The sequence below is a fragment of the Triticum urartu genome, chromosome 6 (genome assembly GCF_003073215.2).
Source record: "Triticum urartu cultivar G1812 chromosome 6, Tu2.1, whole genome shotgun sequence".
In the NCBI taxonomy this organism is placed as follows: domain Eukaryota; kingdom Viridiplantae; phylum Streptophyta; class Magnoliopsida; order Poales; family Poaceae; genus Triticum; species Triticum urartu.
This window is the reverse complement of record NC_053027.1, coordinates 86,418,480-86,425,822: the sequence shown is the minus strand read 5'-3', so window position 1 is coordinate 86,425,822 and position 7,343 is coordinate 86,418,480. Positions and strand designations below refer to the sequence as shown.

Here is a 7,343-nt window from a genome sequence, read left to right as displayed (position 1 = left end):
CATGCTGCTAAAAGGCCAATCCTAATCGGGTTGGAACTGGACCTGGTTTCAAACATGTGAGCTACAACTATCGTAATACCACAGCCCAAAAAAAACCTACAGATCCATCAAACTACTGTTTGTAGGTCTGGCATCAGTGGTGTCACAACGTACAGTCCACTTATAGTCATTTGGGAGAAAATTAAAGTGATAATTAGACTGCCATTACAATCTGCTGGTAACTTGCAGTCTACTTACAGCTACAATGATATCTTAAGAGTTACAGTCTAAATACACAAAACTTAAGAACATGGGAATAAACAGACCAACCCCCACATTCCAATAATTCAAACACTCAGCAGTCAAATGTGTATGCGTGTGCATGTAAATGTACCAAGGTTATGCAAAACTATGGTGCATTCAAACTATGAGATCATTTGGTCCGCACATTTAGATCATTTAACACAGAGAAAAGAAAAATTACAGAGGACTGCATATGAATGTATGTGTCGTTTCCAGGATAAGTTGGCACATAGAATGCCACCAATCAGGATATACCACACAACAGAGAATAGCTTGTAGCGTCCGAGACTAATCGCCATGAGGAACACAAATCATCCTCAGGAATTGGTAATGAACGCACATCAATCAAAACAAACATCAGCCAGAGATTCTACATATGAACAGACATAAGCAGGCACCACCATGCATATCAACGGCTAACAGCAGCACACTGGAACTCGATGACACACCACCATATGAACACTTTGAAAGGGACACAAAAAGAATGAACCTGGACACACACTGGCTCAGACCTCAGATACAGGGAATGGATGATCTAAAAAAGGGTACAAAAAAGTAACTCGCTCACAATAAATAAATAGGCTAGGATAACCCTAGTCAGGAATCCAAGAATTACATCAAAGCAAGTAAATTGAGCGTTTGATTGAACAGGCATAAAATCAGGAGGCACAATAGTCTTTCAATATCATACTAATGCTAAGTGGGCTAACTAGCAAGTGCACTCACTGCTACACATTTCCAAGTGCTGCTGCACTAAGCAACCATGCAGAAAAATTAAATTGTACGCCAGCCAGCACCCAGCAATTAACAATCAAACAAGACGACTGCTGCACATCCAGGCAAAACCAGCATCGGTGCAAAACCAGCATCAGGTGCAAAACCGTGCGCAAGTGCATTGACATCAGTTTCATTAAGTCAATCATATTCATTAGCAAGCTTACATAGGAAGCAACATGAATAATTCATAAGCATGTCATCTCATCTCCAGCAACATGAATAATTCAGGGCCTACTATGCAACACAAGGACATTTCCATGACACATAAGAAGCTGAACATAACACAGCGCATATGCTGAACTCATAAGCATGCCAGGTCCGCTTGCGGCCTAAACAGGTACCTGCAGGAGGCAGGGAGGAGGGAGCGGGCATGCAGACGGGACCTAGAGGGTCGTGTAGTCATGGGCGAGCTTTTAGTCCTTGTAAGGAAGTAGCCACCGCTGTCAGCTGCCCTGACCCGGCCTAGACGCTGCCGAGCGTGTTCTTACAGCCACTGCACCACCCACATCCTGAAAAACCAGACACACAACAAAAACGTCAGATCTGAGTCATATATAGTAACTTCATAGGCCTCATTAGAATAACTAGTAAAGAGAGTCTGCTCATATACAATAAGTAGAGCGCTAGAATTTGATCACATACTGGTCACATAGTGGCTTACATAAATTTAATAGTACAGTAGTGCTGCAGTACAAACAAGGAGCCTGAATTATTTCGAGCAATGCTCCTAGATTATGTAGTGAACAAATATCTTGTTATTACAGCCTGCAGGCCACTATCTGTTTTCATTCCCAAATCTGATGCATGGTTTAATTTGCTGGGACATGAAACTGAACAAAACAATTTGCTGGAACATGGGTATCTACTAATCATATCTAAATCAACATTTTGATAATAAACCCACTTCCCAACTGCTTGTCTACAGTTATTCTACGAGAGTTTGCTCGAAACTAGGCAATACTATTGAAATAGCCTGAAGTACTGAACATTTAGTCAGTTCCAGGTTAGAATATATCATCTGCCTATCAGTGCATTACTAGTGGAACTAGTAGAATAGCCTGAAGCAAACTTAACCAACATCCGCTGAAATAAATCCAGATCTTATGGCTAACAACACCATTTGTATACTACATCGAGTAAGAGAGACGGGATGCGCGTGGTTGTTACCCCAGTGGATGCAGTCGAAGGCATCCTCGGTGACCACCCTGCAGGCGCCGACCTGCACACGTACATTGGATCAGAGTCAGACACATTTCAACATACAGACATTGGATGGAAGAGGAGGGAGGAAGGGGCGTGTACGGCGCTGATCTTGAGGAGGCCGTCGACGGTGCGGTTGAGGAGAGGGTTCCCGAGGTTGATGGTCTCGATGCTGGAGCAGAGGTGAACGAGGACGACCACGATGGGGCGGCGCCCTGGTCTCCTCCAGGTCACGCAAGAGAAGAGGGAGGAGGACGTCGACGTGGGACGCCGGCCAGCCCCTCCTGCGCCAACTCCGGGGACGTGTTGACGTGGGACGTGAGGCGCTCGCCGCGGTCACCGGCGCCGGCGCCGTTGTCCTCGCCATCGTGCGGCCGCATGAAGGGGGATACGGGTCGGAGGGACGGGGCGGCGGGTAGGGTTCAAGGATTTGGGATTGGTCCGTTCGTCGGTGTGCGAGGGTGGGGGCGGCAGCAATGTGGGAGAAGGGCAGCGAGGTCGCCGGCGGGGAAGCCCAGCGCCGGTGGAGATGAGGGGTGGCGGTGGCCACGGGATCGAGGAAGAGGGCAGAGGAAGTGGGTTGGGCTTGGGAGGGAGACGAGGGGAGGGATGGGATCGGGGTGGGTGGCGGCGACGATGTGGGAGAGGGGGGCTGCTAGGGTTTGGGTTGGGTTGGGTTGAGAGGGGACCTGAGAGACGTTGGATCCGTCGGATGTGGACGGTCCAGATCGGCTAATGGGGGTGATCCGTGTGAAGAGCTCTGATTGGTTCAGAAAAATTATGATTTTGAATAGTTTATAAGTACTAAACTAGGAGGGTTTTGTGAAGTAGCTATCAGAAGTATTTTGCAAAATGGCACAACTAAAATTTTCTATCAATTTAGACCATATTTTATGGATGATAGCCAGTTTGCATGTAATTTTTTATCTTTGTAGCTATTTTTAATCATTATTCGATTGCCCAAAATGAGTTTTTTTGTGAAGGGCCTACCAAAAAATTGTTGCAAAATTGTACCAAATCAATTTTCTAAAATACTAGGACATATTTAAACCACAATTGACCAAATGGTTGGGTGTAAAAAGTTTTGATCCACCTCTCATGAAAAAGACAAATTCCTGCCGATTCAGTTGGAAGCGGGTCAAATTTGAACTATAGCTGCCTCGTAGTTATCTCTTTATTTTTTCCAAAAAACATTTCTAGGTACATAAGTATCTATTTAATCAAAGAAACATCAAAAAATTTCCAAGATTCAACCACTAGCTAGGAACGGTCAAGCCCGCCGTTTTGACCGCATTTTGAAACGGGCATAAAAAATTCAAAAAATCAGAAAATTGGAAAACATTCACATTGTGTCATTATATGTGGCCAAGTTTCCAGGAAAAATAATAAACTTGTAATACGGTAATTATTTTTTAAAAGTGTTCTCAGAAATGAGCTATCATGTGTGAAGATTCATGGCTTTCAAGCCAAATGATCAATCTTATGGCCACATTCATGGCATAGTTTGTTCAAATGACCTCATATCGTGCACAAGGGTGCATCTTGGGATGACAAACAATGTTGCCTAAGGAACTTTTCATTTTCTTTGGACGAAAAATTCATTTTCCATTTTTCGAGTGCCCGAAATGAGTTTTTTTTGTGAAGGACCTACCATATATTTGTTGGCAAATTGTACCAAATCAATTTTATAAAATACGAGGCCATATTTAAACCACAATTGACCAAATGGTTGGGTGTCAAAAGTTTTGATCCACCTCTGGTGAAAAAGATAAATTCCCGCCGATTCAGTTGGAAGCGGGTCAAATTTGAACTATAGCTGCCTCGTAGTTATTGCTTTATTTTTTCCAAAAATCATTTCTCGGTATATAAGTATGTATTTAATCAGAGAAACATCAAAAAAATTCCAAGATTCAATCACTAGCTAGGAACGGTCAAGCCCGCCATTTTGACCGCATTTCGAATTGGGCATAAAAAATTCAAAAAAAATCAAAAAATTGGAAAACCTTCGCATTGTGTCATTATATGTGGCCAAGTTTCCAGGAAAAATAATAAACTTGTAATACGGTAATTATTTTTAAAAAGTGTTCTCAGAAATGAGCTATCATGTGTGAAGATTCGTGGCTTTCAAGCCAAATGATCAATCTTATGGCCACATTCATGGCACAGTTTGTTCAAATGACCTCATATCGTGCACAACGGTGCATCTTGGAATGACAAACAATGTTGCCTAAGGAACTTTTCATTTTCTTTGGATGAAAAATTCATTTTCCATTTTTCGAGTGCCCGAAATGAGTTTTTTTATGAAGGACCTACCATATATTTGTTGCAAATTTGTAGCAAATCATTTTTATAAAATACTAGGCCATATTTAATGCACAATTGACAAAATGGTTGGGTGTCCAAAGCTTTTATCCACCTCTGGTGAGAAAGAAAACTTCCCGCTGATTCAGCAGGAAGCGGGTCAAATTTGACCTGCAGCTGCGTCATCTGGCCATAAAATAGGAGGGTTCTAGATAACACTTGCTTTGCAATGTGCCAATCTGGCCATAAAATAGAAATTGAACCTGGGCTCACGTAGATGATTTGACTGAGCTGCAATTTGAAGGAGGGTGATAATTTTGGCATATGAAGGAACTGTATTAATTTCATGTCATTTGGATATATAAAAATGGTACTTCCTTCACATTCCAAATATTTGTTACAAAACATTAGACCACATTTCATGTACAAATTACCAAATGGTTTCATGTAAAAAGGTTTCCATACACCTCTCGTGAAATTGACGAAATTTTCACTAATTCCTCAATTTCAAACAAAGTTTAATGTTTTTAAATACTTTTTTTTGAAAAACCTAGAAAATATTTGTTGCAAAGTGGAACAACACCATTTTCAATACATATTTAACATTTTGGAGTGCAAGTTTAAGATTTTTTGAAAACTTGGTCAACATTTAATCACAAAATGTTTAACATATTTTTTCCAATGCTTCGATTAATTTTTTTTAAATGCATGATAAACCATTTAGTATACATTATATATTTTTGTATAAAAAATTTCTTATACATGAGAAGTTAAAAAAATCATGAAAATTAAAAAACTTAGCGTTGCGTCACATTTGTCACATAGTTAATAAAAAAATTACAAACTTGGAAATGATGATTTTGAATTGATGATTTTTTTTAAATTTACAATCATTTTTTGTGAACTTTTTTATGAAAAAATTATGAACATTTTTCGAATTCAAAAATTTTGGGTCAAATTCACAAGCATGATTTCAATACGCGAACATTTCTTCAAAATCATGAACTTCTTTTAGTCCGCGTACATTTTATGATTTCACGTACATTTTTCTAACAAATTCATTTTTATGTTTGAAACTTTTTTGAAATCCCAAATTATTTGAAAGAAGAAGAAATGAAACATATTTTTTTAATAATAAGCATACATTTCAGACCTAAAAACGCCTGCTAATAGGCTTTGGGCCGTGAGCCTACTCGGCGGACCGCTGTGTTAATGTAAAAAAGAAGGAGAGAAGGGGAGGCCTATCATGACTTAGGCCCAAGCCCAGGAAACAATCTTATCTATAAAAGAATGGATTGCGGTAGCATATCACTACTGAGATGGTGGCGTGGCTCTGCGGGTTTGTGTGTTGCGGCGCGGGTTCGAATCCCCCATTGCCCATATTTCTTTTCTACTTTTCTCCATTGACAGTGGTGATGCCTCATGCCAGTTGGTGGGTCCTGCTTGTTAGGTAAGTGGTGGGACCCGCAGGTCAGTTGGCGGGTGCTGTGTGGTCAGGTCGTCCTACCCATCAGGTCAGTGGTGGGACCCGCATGTCGGGTCAGTGGGGCCAACGGGTCAGTTCAATGGTGGGACCTGGAGTCACTTTATTGGTGGGTCCTCCATGTTAGTTTGGTGGGGCCCATTTGTAAGTGGTAGATTCAAACCAGTGCCATGTGCATGACATATAGGCAAAAATGACACATGGACATGACACATAGGCAAAACTGGTGAGGTGGCACCTAGTCATTGCAATGCACCACAATTTAGAAGGCTATGACCATCTATATTGGTCGTGATTAGCCAGAAATAATGCATCGGACCAGGGTTGTTTGCTTTATGACCATTTCGTGTAAGGAAATTACGACCTTTCTAACCAAAATGGTCGCAATGGTTTAGAGTTTGGAGCCCCTCGAACAGCTTTTGACCAATTGGTCTCAAATGGTCATAGATCTATGACCAATTCTTCCAGGGTCACTGACAGAAGGTCACTAGTTGACATATTTCTTGTAGTGAAAATGGTCGTCATACTATACCGCTGGTGGGCGAAAGTAGGAAAAGACCAGCTCGGAAAGCCAGTCGCGCGAGGTTGAAGCACTCAAGGCACAAGTGGCGCGGATTCCGAAGATTGTCCAAGAGCAAGTGCAACAAAAACCTGGAACGATGCTCAATGCCATGGTGCCTACGTTGATTCATGGGCTGACGACGTGGATTGCGGGCGGCCAACAGGGGCCTCCCCTGGTTCACAGCTTCACGGCCAACAATTCGCACAACGCGCAGGCGGTGCCATTGGTGTCTCCGGCGGAGGCGGTATTCGTGTCTCCAGCGCCGGCACGGGCATTGGAGCTTAATGCACCCGGGTGTACGCCGGCCGGCACCTCGCCAGCAAGCAGCCCCTCCGTCAGTTGCACACCCGCCGTTGGCGGTGCCTCGACATTAGCCGAGCTCGACGGCATCACGGTAACTAAGCCTCTCGGCCGATGACTTCATCTCCTTGCCTTTGACTGGGCATCCCTGACGCCCTACATGTTTTCGCAGGGCGCCGCCAATGTTCCTTGCAATCTCCTGCACTTCGTAGGCGGCGAGTTGGTCGATGTCGCCAAGGGCAGAATCGTTCAACCGGGCAACCCCATGTTCCACGGTAATCCGATGCCACCCACAGTGTATAGAGTTGAAGTGGTTCGGGTGCTGCCAGGCTGTGACGAGCTGTTACCTCCGATTCGACCCGCTGGGGCGACGAAGAAGATGAGATGACCCTCAGCGCCTGCGTTGGCCGAAGAGCCAGATTTGTTTGGGGGCGGGGG

General features: G+C 43.2%; 1 non-coding gene across 1 annotated transcript; it reads right to left on the bottom strand.

Moving 5' to 3' along the window:
• Positions 1 to 477: 477 nt before the first annotated feature.
• Positions 478 to 611, bottom strand: LOC125517800. Its single transcript, XR_007287808.1, has one exon. It is a non-coding gene; the product is annotated as a small nucleolar RNA snoR80 (small nucleolar RNA).
• Between the last annotated feature and the right edge of the window lie 6,732 nt (positions 612 to 7,343).